The 13,622-nt window shown below is 44.0% G+C and overlaps 1 non-coding gene across 1 annotated transcript; it reads right to left on the bottom strand.

The window, feature by feature from the left end:
- Positions 1–13,458: 13,458 nt before the first annotated feature.
- Positions 13,459–13,622, bottom strand: LOC121286593. Its single transcript, XR_005945007.1, has one exon. It is a non-coding gene; the product is annotated as a U1 spliceosomal RNA (small nuclear RNA).

Below are 13,622 nucleotides of genomic sequence, written 5' to 3'. Positions count from 1 at the left end.
AACAGCAAAACAGTGAAACAGCAAAACATTGAAACAGCGAAACCGCGAAACAGCAAAACGATAAAACAGAAACAGTGAAACAGCCTATCTCAGCCTTGAATATACTTAATGACCGAACCTCTCCAGCCCTCTGCTGTAAAGAATTCCACAGGTTCCATACCCTCTGACAGAAGAAATTCCTCATCTCTGTCTTAAATGAGTGATCTCTTATTCTGAGATTATGCCCCCTGGTCCTAGACTCTCCCACAAGGGGAAACAACCTCTCAGCATCTAACCTGTCACGTCCCCTAAGAATCTTATATGTTTCAATAAGGTCACCTCTCATTCTTCTAAACTCCAATGAGCACAGGCCCAACCTACTCAACCTTTCCTCATAGGAAAATCCCTCCATACCTAGATCAACTTAGTGATTCTTCTCTGGACTGTCTCCAATGTCAGTACATCTTTCCTTAGATAAGGGGACCAAAACTGTTCACAGTATTCTAGGTGTGGTCTAACTAGTGCCTTGTACAGTTTTAGCAAGGCTTGCCAATGTTTGTACTCCGTTCCCTTTGAAATAAAGGCCAACATTCTATTTGCCTTCCCTATTACCTGCTGAACTTGTAAACTAGCTTTTTGGGATTCATGCATGAGGACCCCCAAATCCCTATTTGCTGTAGCTTTCTGCAGTCTTTCTCCAGTTAAATAATATTTGGCTCTTCTATTCTTCCTTCCAAAGTGCATAACCTCACATTTTCCCACATTATATTCCATCTTTTGCACTCACTTAACCTGTCTATATCCTTATGTAGACATTTTTTGTCATCCTCACCACTTGCCTTCTCCTATTTTTATGTCATCAGCAAACTTGGCAATAGGATACTCACTTCCCTCATCCAAGTCATTAATATATATTGTAAATAGCTGTGGCCCCAGCACTGATCCCTGTGGAACTCCACTAGTTACAGGTTGCCATCATGAAAAATGTCCCCCTTATCCCAACTCTCTGTCCTCTATTAGTTAGCCAATCCTCTATCCATACTACCCCCAGCACCATGGGCTCTTAACTTATTAAATAACCTTATGTGCGGTACCTTCTTGAAAGTCTTTAAGAAATCATCTACTGGTTCCCCTTTATCTATCCTGCTTGTTACCTCCTCTAATAAATTTGTCAGGCATGATTTCCCCTTCATGAAGCCATGCTGACTCTGCTTCATTAGATTATGCATTTCTAAATGCTCTGCTATTATATCCTTTGCAATAGACTCTGACATTTTCCCAATGACGGATGTTAAACTAACTGGCCTATAATTACCTGTTTTTTTTGTTCCCTCCCTTTTTGAATAAGGAAGCTACATTGGCATTTTTCCAATCCTCTGGGACTTTTCCAGAATCTAAGGATTCTGGGAAGATTACTACCAGTGCATCCACTATCTCTGTAGTTACTTCCTTTAATATCCTAGGATGCAATCCATCGGGTCCAGGAGACTTATTAGCCTTTAGCCCTATTAGTTTCCTTAGTACTTTTTCTCTAGTGATAGTTATTTTATTTATTCTGCCCCCTACCTTTTGCCTCTTGATTATTTAGTATTTTCTGAACGCTATTAGTATCTTCTACCGTGAAGACTGATACAAAGTATTTCTTTAACTCCTCTACCATTTCCTGCTTCCCTATTATTATTTCCCCAGCTTCATTCTCTAAGGGGCCTATGTTCACTTTGGTTTCTCTCTTCCTTTTTATATATTTAAAGAAACTCTGACTGTCCACTCTTATATTACTTGCCAGTTTATCCTCAAAGTTTATTTTCTCCCTCTTTATTTATTTTTAGTCATCTTTTGTTTGTTTTTAAAACTTTCCCAATCCTCTGGTTTACCACTAATCTTTGCCATATTGAATGTTTTTTTCTTTCAATTTGATACTATCCTTAACTTCCTTGGTTAACCATGGTTGGTTTATTCCCTTCCTAGAATCCTTCTTCCTCACTGGGATATATCTTTGTTGTGAGTCATGAACTATTTTCTGAAACATCTGCCATTGTTCATCAACCATCTTTTCTGCTAAACTTCTTTCCCAGTCCATTCCAGCCAACTCTGGCCTCATTCCTTTATAATTACCCTTATTTAAGTTTAGCACAGTTGCTTCCAACCCAAGTTTCTCACTCTCAAACTGAATACTAAATTCTACCATGTTACGGTCACTGTTTCCTAGGGGATCTTTCACTCTGAGATCATTTATTAAACGAGCCGCATTACACATTACCAGTTCCAAAATGGCCTGATCCCTGGTTGGATACACAACATTCCCCTCACCAATCTTTGAGTCATGCATTTAACTCCTTGACTTCATTTACCCTATGCCATGGGTCAGGTAGTAATCCTGAGATTATTACCTTGGAGGTTCTGCTTTTTAATTTAACTCCTAACTGTTCAAATCCATTCAGCAGAACCTCCTTTCTCATCCTATCAATGTCAGTAGTACCAACATGGATGATGACAACTGGACCCCTCCCCGCCCAGTCAAGTTCCTCTCCAGCCCTGAGGAGATGTCATTAACCCTGGCACTGGGCAGGCAACACGGCCTTCAGGACTCATGCTCACAGCTGCAGAGAACAGTATCTATACCCCTAATTATACTGTCCCCTACCATTACTACGTTCCTATTTTCTCCCCCCACTTGAATTGCTTCCTGTACCACAGTGCCATGGTCAGTTTACTCATTCTTCCTGCAGTCCCCACTCTCGTCCACACAACTTGCAAGAGCCTTGTAACTGTTGGACAATTGCAGGGGCCGAGGCTCCTTGAATGCTAACCCCTGGGTCCCCATACCTGCCTCACCTGCAGTCACACCCTCCCTTATAAAAGATTGAATAGCTGAGCACTTGGAAAACAGTGGCAAAGTCGGACAGAGTCAGCATGGATTTATGAAAGGGAAATCATGCTTTATAAATCTACTGGAATTTTTCAAGGATGTTTTTGAGGGAGCTTTCAAACGTCAGTTGATAAGAATTCAGGACCGGCATGTTCCTGCTAGGATGAAGTTAAGCATGGCAAATTTCAGGAACCTTGCATAACGAAGGATATTGTGAGATTAGTCAAAAAGAAAAGGGAAGCATTCATAAGGGCAAGAAGGCTGGGAACAGATGAAGCCTGTGGAGAGTATCAAGAAAGTAGGAAGAAACTTAATCAAGGAGTCAGGAGAGCAAAAAGAGGTCATGAAAAGTCATTGGCAACCAGGGTTAAGGAAAATCTCAAGGCCTTTTATAAATATGTAAAAAGCAAGAGGGTAGCCAGGGAAAGGGTAGGCCCATTCAGGGACAGAGGTAGGAATCTGTGTGTGGAGCCAGAAGAATTGGGAGAGATACTAAATGAGTACTTCTCATCAGTATTCACCATAGAGAAGGACTTAGCAGTCGATTTGTCTAGGAAAGAGTGTGCAGATAGCCTGGATCATGTTGAGAACGAAAAAGAGGAGGTGTTAGGCGTCTTGAAGAATATTAAGGTGGATAAGTTCCCAGGGCCAGATGGGATCTATCCCAAAGTACTGAGGGAGGCAAGGGAGGAGATTGCTGGGGCCTTGACAGAAATCTTTGTATCCTCACTGGCTATGAGTGAGGTCCCAGAGGACTGGAGAATGGCCAATGTTGTTCCATTGTTTAAGAAGGGTAGCAGGGATAATCCAGGAAATTACAGGCCGATGGGCCTTATGTCAGTGATAGGGAAATTATTGGAGAAGATTCTTTGTGACAGGATTTACTACCATTTGAGAGCAAATGGGCACATTAGTGAGAGGCAGCATGGTTTTCTGAAGGGGAGGTCATGTCTCACTAACTTGATCGAGTTTTTCGACGAAGTGACAAAGATGATCGATGATGAAAGGGCAGTGGATGTTATCTACATGGATTTCAGTAAGGCCTTTGGCAGACTGGTACAGAAGGTAAAGTCACACAGGATCAGAGGTGAGCTTGCAAGATGGATACAGAATTGGCTTGGTCATAGAAGACAGAGGGTAGCAGTGGAAGGGTGCTTTTCTGAATGGGGAGCTGTGACTAGTGGTATTCCGCAGGGAGCAGTGCTGGGACCTTTGCTGTTTGTAGTATACGTAAATGATTTGGAGGAAAATGTAACTGGGCTAATTAGGTTTGCAGATGACACTAAGGTTGGAGGAGTTGCAGATAATGAAGAAGATTGTCAAAGGATACAATGAGATATAGATCAGCTGAAGACTCGGGCGGAGAAATAGCAGATGGAGTTTAATCCGGACAAATGCGAGGTAATGCATTTTGGAAGGTCTAATACAGGTAGGAATTATACAGTAAATGGCAGAACCCTCAAGTGCATCGACAGGCAGAGGGGTCTGGGTGTACAGGCCCACAGGTCACAAAGTGGCAACGCAGGTGGATAAGGTAGTCAGGAAGGCATATGACATGCTTGCCTTCATCGGCAGGGGTATTGAGTATAAAAGTTGGGAAGTCATGCTGCAGCTGTATAGAACCTTGGTTAGGCCACACTTGGAATATTGCATGCAGTTCTGGTCGCCCATTACCAGAAGGATATGGGGGCATTGGAGAGGGTGCAGAGGAGGTTTACCAGGATGTTGCCTGGTCTGGATGTTATTAGCTATGAGGAGAGGTTGGAGAAACTCGGATTGTTTTCAGTAGAGCGATGGAGATTGAGGAGGCGAAGTCGATATAAGTTTACAAAATTATGAGTGGCATGGACAGAGTAGATAGCCAGAAGCTTTTTCCCAGGGTGGAAGAGTCAATTACTAGGGGACATAGATTTAACGTGAGAGGAGAAAACTTTAGAGGAGGTGTGCGGGGCATGTTTTTTACGCAGATGGTAGTGAGTGTCTGGAATTTGCTGCTAGAGAAGATGGTGGAAGCAGGTACGATAGTGATGTTTAAGAGGCAGCTTGACAAATACATGAATAGGATGGGAATAGAGGGATACAGACCCCGGAAGTGCAAAATGTTTTAGTTTGACAGGCAATATGATTGGTGCAGGCTTAGAGGGTTGAAGGGCCTGTTCCTGTGCTGTACTTTTCTTTGTTCTTTGTTCTATGCAACTAGTAGAGTTGATGAGGGGGAACCAGTGGATGTGGTTTATTTGGACTTTCAGAAGGCTTTCGACAACGTCCCACATAAGGGATTAGCGTGTAAAATTAAAGCACATGGGATTGGAGGTAGTGCACTGAGATGGATAGAAAACTGGTTGGCAGACAGGAAAGAAAGAGTAGGAATAAACGGGTCTTTTTCCGAATGACAGGCAGTAACTATTGGGGTACCACAGGGATCAGTGCTGGAACCCCAGCTATTCACAATATATATTAATGATTTAGATGAGGGAACTAAATATCATATCTCCAAATTTGCAGATGACACAAAGCTGGGTGGGAGGATGAGCTGTGAGGAGGATGCAGAGATGCTTCAATGTGATTTGGGCAAGCTGAGTGAGTGGGCAAATGCATGGCAGGTGCAGTATAATGTTGATAAATGTGAGGATATCCACTTTGATAGCAAAAACAGGAAGGCAGATTATTATCTGAATGGCTATAAATTGAGAGAGGGAAATGTGCAATGAGACCTGGGTGCCCTCATACACCAGTCACTGAAGATAAGCATGCAGGTGCAGCAGGCAGTAAAGAAGGCTAATGTTATGCTGGACTTCATAGCCAGAGGATTCGAACACTGGAGCAAAAATGTCCTACTGCAATTATACAAGGCCTTGGTGAGACCACACCTGGAATATTGTGTGCAGTTTTGGTCTCCTTTTCTGAGGAAGGATATTCTTGCTATGGAGAGAGTTCCAGACTGATTCCTGGGATGGTGGGACTGACATTTGAAGAGATTGAGTCGGTTAGGATTATATTCGCTGGAGTTCAGAAAAATGAGGGGGGATCTGATAGAAATCTATAAAATGGGGGAGTCAAGAACCAGGGGTCACAGTCCGAGGATATGGGGTAGACCATTTAGGACTGAGATGGGGAGAAATTTCTTCACCCAGAGAGTGGTGAGCCTGTGGAATTCGCTACCACAGAAAGTAGTTGAGACCAAAACATTGTATATTTTCAAGAAGGAGTTAGATATAGCTCTTGGGGCAAAAGGAATGAAAAGATATGGGGAGAAAGTGGGAGCAGGCGATTGAGTTAGGTGATCAGCCATGATCATAATGAATGGCGGAGCAGGCTCGAAGGGCCAAATGGCTTATTCCTGCTCCTATTTTCTATATTCCTATGGTGCCTTCAGTCAACTTGGAGCTGGAATCCTCCAGGCTCTTTGACAGTGTCAAGAAGCTGCCTTGCAGGCCAACTAATGCACCCAGGAACTCAGTGTCTCTATTCAGCAGTCTCCAGAATGCTACCCCATCGAGAACCACATCAGAATATTTTGCAGCAGAATATGTCTGCCACCTTGCCCTCCAGTGAGTTGGTAAAAGAATCATTTTTCCCCTGGGCTAAGCCTGAGCGTATGCTTGTCTCTAAAATAAATGCAGAGCCAGTGTCAGATCAAGCGACCGAGTCTCTTCATCAATGTTGTGTTGTTCCTCTCTTTCTCCCTCCTTGAGCACGTGCCAATTCTTGGGTGCCTGAAAGCAGGAACTCAGAAGGGGAAGGTTGGTGTGAGGGAAGTTGGATGGGATGGGAAACAGGAGGTCCATAATCACACCATCAGAATCTTGTTCATCATGTCAGTTAGTAGGATGAGGGTGTGCTGGGAATTGGGGAGGGGCAGAAGACATCCTCATTGTTCTCATGTTGTCAGGTCATACGGGCATCGTAACAGCCGGCACCATCATACAGAAAACCACTCCTCTTTAGAGATCTGGAGATGGAGGTGGCCTTGCCCTGCCAGCTCTGCTCTGCTTCCTTGTGTGCCTAGATGCCTTCCCATTACTGAATAGTTATCTCTGCCACTAAAGGTGAGTGGATGGAATGGTTTTGCTCATTTGTTAGTTGGTTTGCCTGTAAACTATATATTTCAAAAACTAATGGACAGATTTCAACAAAACTAAGTAAGCTTGGGTGTGGCCCAAGTAAAATTTGTTTGTTTTTAACAAAGGTACAGAACTGGATCTGGATCCTGGAGCTTTTTAAAGGATCTGCTAACATTGGGAGATCAGATTAATTGACTTTTTAAAAAAATGTTAATTGTTTTAGAATGTTGTGGATTGTCTTAGCTGTTGTGGTGCCATTTGTCAAAGCTGCCAAAACATGAGCAGAGTTTTCAGAACAGGTTGTTGGTTGTGGATTGTGAAGCCTCCTCAGTGAAATGGAAACTCTTCATGAACAGATTTTATTTTTTCAGCATTGGAGTTACAGAGCATCAAACAGGCACAATTGCATAATTGTTATTATGAGCTGCATAATCGTTATTGTGTTGAGTTAACAAAACATGGTGGAGGTATCTTGTTGAAGATATTTGGAGGTAGTGAGAAGTTGACAACATTGGTAGATGTGTGAGCACGATGTGGAGTACCTGGATGTTAGATATCAGGCCTGAGCTTGCACACGAACAGGAAAGCGAGCACATGCTGAGTGGGGCACAGCCAGAGTGGGTATTCGGAATTTGGTGCAAAGCGGGAATTGAACTGGTAAGTCTTTCTCTTTAATTTCTCTTTAATTTTTGTAAGTTCAGTAGTCTAGTTAAAAGGTTGGTAAGGTAGCTGGCTCAGCTGACTGTGCGACAGTTAACTGTCCATCACCTGAAGCCTGATTAGGGCCTGAATAGGGGTTAATTACTATTTGAAGCTTAACTAGTGGGGAGTCAAGCCAGATCTATTTAAGAAAGGGACTATCTGGAAGCATGCTACAGTGTGCTTGCACATGAACAGGAGACCGAGCACATCCTGAGTGGGGCATAGCCAGAGTGGGTATTTGGAATTTGGTGTAAAGCAGGAATTAAACTGGTAAGTCTTTCTCTTTAATTTCTGTAAGTTCAGTTGCCTAGTTAAAAGGTTGGTAAGGTAGCTGACTCAGCTGACTGTGCGACAGCTAACTGTCAATCACCTGAAGCCTGATTAGGGCCTGAATAGGGGTTAATTACTATTTTAAGCTTAACTAGTGGTGAGTCATGTCAGCTCTATTTAAGAAAGGGACTATCTGGAAGCATGCTACACTGTGCTTGCACAAGAACAGAAGACCGAGCACATCCTGAACGGGGCACAGCCAGACTGGATATTTGGAATTTGGTGCAAAGCGGGAATTCAGTGCATAGGGGATGAGGTGCTCTTTGTATTTTTTCCTTGCTATCCAACTTCTTAAACCTTCAGAGTGTGCTGCAGCAGTAGAGGCTACAAGGGAAAGGAATCACTGGTAAGTAGTGGGTAAGGTATTTACTACTTTAATCACTTATAGTTTAAGGTCTTTTTGTGGTTTACAGTTTGTATACTCTGCAGTAACGAGGATCAGGAAAGAAGGGCCCTTGAGTAATTGACTTAAACGGTTTAATTTAAAGGGATAAGTCATGGCAGGAGCGCTCAAAGCCATGGTGTGCTCCATATGGAAAGCCAGGGACATTTCCAGTGCCCGGGACCAGCATGTGTGCAGTAAATGTGTCCAGCTGCAGCACCTGGAAGCTTGGGTTTCAGAGCTGGAACAGCAGCTGGGGACACTGTGGAGCATCCGCGAGTCTGAGAGCATCGTGGATAGTATGTTCAGAGAGGTGTGACTTGAGGAAGGAAGGGAATGGGTGACCACGACGCAGTCCAAGAGGCAGGTAGTTCAGGAGTCCCCTGGGGTCCTACCCCCAAATCGGTATTCCGTTCTGGAGGCTGATGAGGGTGCTGGTTCCTCCAGGGAGTGCAGACAGAGCCAAGCTTCTGGCACCATAAGCAACACGTTTGTACAGGAGGGGAGGAAGGGCAATAACAATAGGGGATTCTATAGTCAGGGGAACAGATAGGAGCTACTGTGGCCGTCAACGTGACTCCAAGATGGTATGTTGGCTCCCTGGTGCCAGGGCCCAGGATGTCACTGAGCAGCTGCAGAACATCCTGAAGGGGGAGGGTGATAAGGCAGAGGTCATGGTATATGTTAGTACCAGTGACATAGGTAGAAAGAGCGATGAGGTCTTGCATCAAGAATTCAGGGAGTTAGGCAGTAGACTAAAAACCAAGACCTCTCGGGTTGTAATCTCTGGATTACTCCCAGTCCCACATGCTAGCGAGCAGAGAAATAGGAGAATGGCACAGACAAATATGTGACTTAAGAGCTGGTACAGGAGGGAGGGTTTTAGATTCCTGGATCACTGGGACTATTTCTGGGAAAGGTGGGACCTGTACAAGTGGGACAGTCTACATCTGAACCAGAGCGGGACTAACATCCTTGCAGGTGTGTTTGCTAGTGCTGCTGGGAGGAGCTTAAACTAATTCAGCAGGGGGAGGGGACACAGAATGTTAGCAGAATAGGGACACATCATAATACAGTAAAGCAATCAAGTCAGAGGGAGTACAGCTGCAATAAACGTCAAGGGAGTAAGGCAAGGTTGGATGGCCTCTACTTTAATGCCAGGAGTATTACAGGTAAAACGGATGAGTTAAGGGTGAGGATTGACATGTGGAATTGTGATATAGTAGCCATCACTGAGACGTGGTTGAGGGAAGGGCATGATTGGCAGCTCAGCATTCCGGGATATAGAATCTTCAGGCGATACAGGGGAGGGGGTAAAAGAGGAGGAGGTGTTGCAATATTAGTTAAGGAGTCCGTTACTGCAGTAAGGAGAGATGATATCTTGGAGGGGGCATCAAATGAAGCTTTGCGGGTAGAGCTTAGGAATAAAAAAGGGGAAACCACATTATTAGGTGTTTATTATAGACCCCAGATAGTCAGTGGGAAATTGAGGAGCAAATATGTGCACAATTTGTGGAGGTGTGTAAAAACAATAACAATCGCGTAATTATATTAGGTGATTTCAACTTTCCCAACATTAATTGAGATAGATATAGTGTTAAGGGCTTGGATGGAGTGGATTTCTTGGAAATGTGTACAGGAGAACTTTTTAGGTCAATATGTAGAGGGTCCAACAAGGGATGGTGCATTGCTGGACCTAATTCTGGGGAATGAAGCCGGACAGGTGGCTGAGGTGGTGGTGGGTGAGCATTTCAGTGATAGCGACCACAACATGGTACAGTTTAAGTTTATTATGGGCAAAGAAATCAACAAGTTGCAAAAAAATATTTTGGATTGGGGTAGTGGATTTTAGTAAAATAAGGCAGGATCTGGCCAAGGTAGACTGGGAACAGTTACTTGTGGGGAAATCTACAGAGGAACAGTGGGGAGTGTTCAAAAAGGAAATGGGGAGGGTACAGGCTCAACATGTTTCTTCTAGGGCGAGAGGAAGGAGAAACAAGCCTAGAGAACCATGGATGACCAGAGATATTCAGGTTATGAAGAGAAGGAAAAGAGAGGGTTTTAGCAGGTACAAGGGGGGCAAATCAGCAGAGGCATTAGTGGAGTACAGATAATGCAGGGTGGAGCTTAAGAAAGCAATTAGGAGAGTAAAGAGGGGATATGAGAAAGCTCTGGCTGGTAGAAGTAGGGAAAATCCCAAGATATTCTATAAGTATATCAATGGGAAGAGGATAACCAGGGAAAGAGGAGGGCCCATAAGGGACCAAGGGGGCAATCTATGGGTGGAGCCAGAGGACATCGCTAGAGTGTTGAATGAATACTTCACGTCCATCTTCACCCAAGAGAATGAGGATGAAGGTATCAAACTCGGGGAGAGAGACTGCGAGGTTCTTAAGCAAATTGAGTAACAAGGTATTGGAGGTGTTGGCAGGCTTAAAAATGGACGAATCTCCAGGTCCAGATGATTTGTGTCCCAGACTGCTGAGGGAAGCAAGGGAGGAGATCGCTGGGGCTCTGACCCAAATTTTTTATTCCTCTCTGGAGGTGCCAGAGGACTGGAGAACAGCTAATGTGGTTCCACTATTTAAGAAGCGTTGTAGAAATAAGCCAGGGAACTACAGGCCAGTGAGTCTCATGTCATTGGTAGGGAAACTATTGGAGAAAATTCTGGAGGAGAGAACCTATCTCCACTTGGAAAGGCAAGGTTTGATCAGGGATAGTCAGCATGGCTTTGTCAGAGGGAGGTCATGCCTAAAAAATTTGAATTTTTGAGGTGACCAGGTGTGTAGTTGAGGGCAGTATAGTTGATGTAGTTTATATGGATTTCAACAAAGCCTTTGACAAGGTCCCACACTGAAGACTTATAAAGAAGGCAAATGCACATGGGATACAGGGTAATTTGATAAGGTGGATTAAAAATTGGCTCAATTGTAGGAGACAGAAGGTGATAACAAAAGGATGCTTTAGTGACTGGAAGCTAGTGTCCAGTGGCGTACCACAGGGATCTGTGCTGGGTCCCCTATTATTCATCATTTATATAAACAACATAAATTACTATGTGTGAGGTAGGATTAGTAAGTTGTGGATGACACAAAGATTAGCCGGGTGGTTAACAATGAGGTTGAGTGTCTTGGGCTACATGAAGATATAAACGGGATGGTCAAATGGGCAGATAAGTGGCAGATGGAATTTAACCCTGAAAAGTGTGAGGTGATACACTTTGGAAGGAGTAATTTGATAAGGAAGTATTCGATGAATGGCATGACATTAGGAAGTTCTGAGGAACAAAGGGACTTTGGCGTGTGTGTCCATAGATCTCTGATGGCGGAGGGGCGTGTTAGTGGGGTGCTGACAAAGGCATATGAGACACTTGCCTTTATCAATTGAGGCATACATTACAAAATTAGGGATGTCATTTTGGAGTTGTATAGAACCTTGGTGAGGCCACAGCTGGAGTAGTGTGTGCAGTTCTGGTCGCCACATTATAGGAAGGATGTGATTGCACTGGAGAGGGTGCAGAGGAGATTCATCAGGCTGTTGCCTGGGATGAAACATTGAAGTTATGAAGAGAGGTTGGATAGACTTGGTTTGTTGTTGTTGGAGTAGAGAAGACTGAGGGACGACCTGATCGAGATGTACGATATTATGAGGGGCGTGGACAGGGTGGACAGGGAGCAGCTGTTCCCCTTAGTTGAAGGGTCAGTCACGAGGGGACATAAATTCAAGGTGAGGGGCAGAAGGTTTCGGGAGGATTTGAGGAAAAACCTTTTTACCCAGAGGATGGTGACGGTCTGGAATGCGCTGCCTGGGAGGGTGATGGAGGCGGGTTGCCTCACATCCTTTAAGAAGTACCTGGATGAGCACTTGGCATGTCATAACATTCAAGGCTATGGGCCAAGTGCTCGTAAATGGGATTAGGTAGGTAGGTCAGGTGTTCTCATGTGTCAGCGCAGACTCGATGGGCCGAAGGGTCTCTTCAGCACTGTATGATTCTGTGAATACAAATCTCTTTGCCAATTGACTGTAGCTAATCCTTCTGACCACCAAGGTAGTGTAGGGTGGTCTCAGGGCTGAAAGTGTTCAGTGCCTTCACACACTTAATGTATCAAGTCCCATCACTATTTCCCACAGGATGCACAACATCATTAGTCTTAACCAGTTCGATTTTTCTCTTAGTCTTAGTGTGTGAACCACCTTGGATGATTTTGCACGTTATTTTTATTGGTGCTGTCACAACGCACTGGGGATACTGCGCTGTAACATCAAGCCCCAATGTTTCCGAACTACAACAAATGTGAAAAGTTTGACCAAACCATCAGATTGCCCCAATTCTACCTAACTGTTTAATTTAGATTAACAGAATACCAGATTTGTAAACTTAGCAAGTAAATAACTGTTTATTGAACAAACTGTTGTTAACCAGTGGCAAAAGAAAAAAATATGAACTGCTAACTTCTAACGCTATATAATCTCTACCCACTTCTTAAATTCTTATACACACACACACACACACACATACACAAGACCCATAAGACGCACACAACATGGACCTTAAGGGCAGGATAAAACATTTCAATAGCACCAATCTGGAGTACAGTTTTTGATGGGTTGATTTAGATTGATGTCTCCAAATTCCTTTCAGTTCTTGTTGATGACACAAGGTGGTCTTCCAGTACTTTCAGTCTGTAGTTCACTGGTTGAGAACTTGCTTTTTGATGTCTCTAACACTGATTTTCCCATTTTTCTTTTTACAGGGGTTTCCCTCACGAAGAGAGCAGGTTATAGAGATATGAGGAAAAGAGATTCTATATGTTTTCTCTTTGCAGGCCAGGAGCTTTCTGGTGCACTGCTACCACACAAAACCCTGGTCACCCAGTCAGAAGCCAATTAAAATGCTGTTGTCAGGCAGCTCCCTTGGTCCAGGACTCTTTTCCAGCACCACCCTGTCTTTCATGGCACACTCTGTTCCAGGACTGCAACATTGTATATATCTTTCATCCTGTTCCAGTGGACATGTCTTTCAAACTGCAGCCATTATTATCTTAATCCACAGCCCAACGGAAAATAAAAAGATTTGTTCCTTCCAGTGCCACTTCAGACCTTCAGAGGGAGCTTGAACCAATTTTTTTTTGGGGGGGGAAGCGCGAATGCAGTCCACCACTACCACAAATTTTGCAGTTGAGTATCCCGCATTTGGGGACATTGCAGGAGTCAGCGCACCTGGAGTGCAATGGGATAGCCTGATCCTGGGAGCACAGCCTTTAAGATCATTGTTTCCCCTCTGCCTTGTTAGGCC

The sequence above is a fragment of the Carcharodon carcharias genome, chromosome 13, assembly GCF_017639515.1.
Source record: "Carcharodon carcharias isolate sCarCar2 chromosome 13, sCarCar2.pri, whole genome shotgun sequence".
In the NCBI taxonomy this organism is placed as follows: Eukaryota; Metazoa; Chordata; class Chondrichthyes; order Lamniformes; family Lamnidae; genus Carcharodon; species Carcharodon carcharias.
This window is presented reverse-complemented; position numbering and strand designations above follow the sequence as displayed.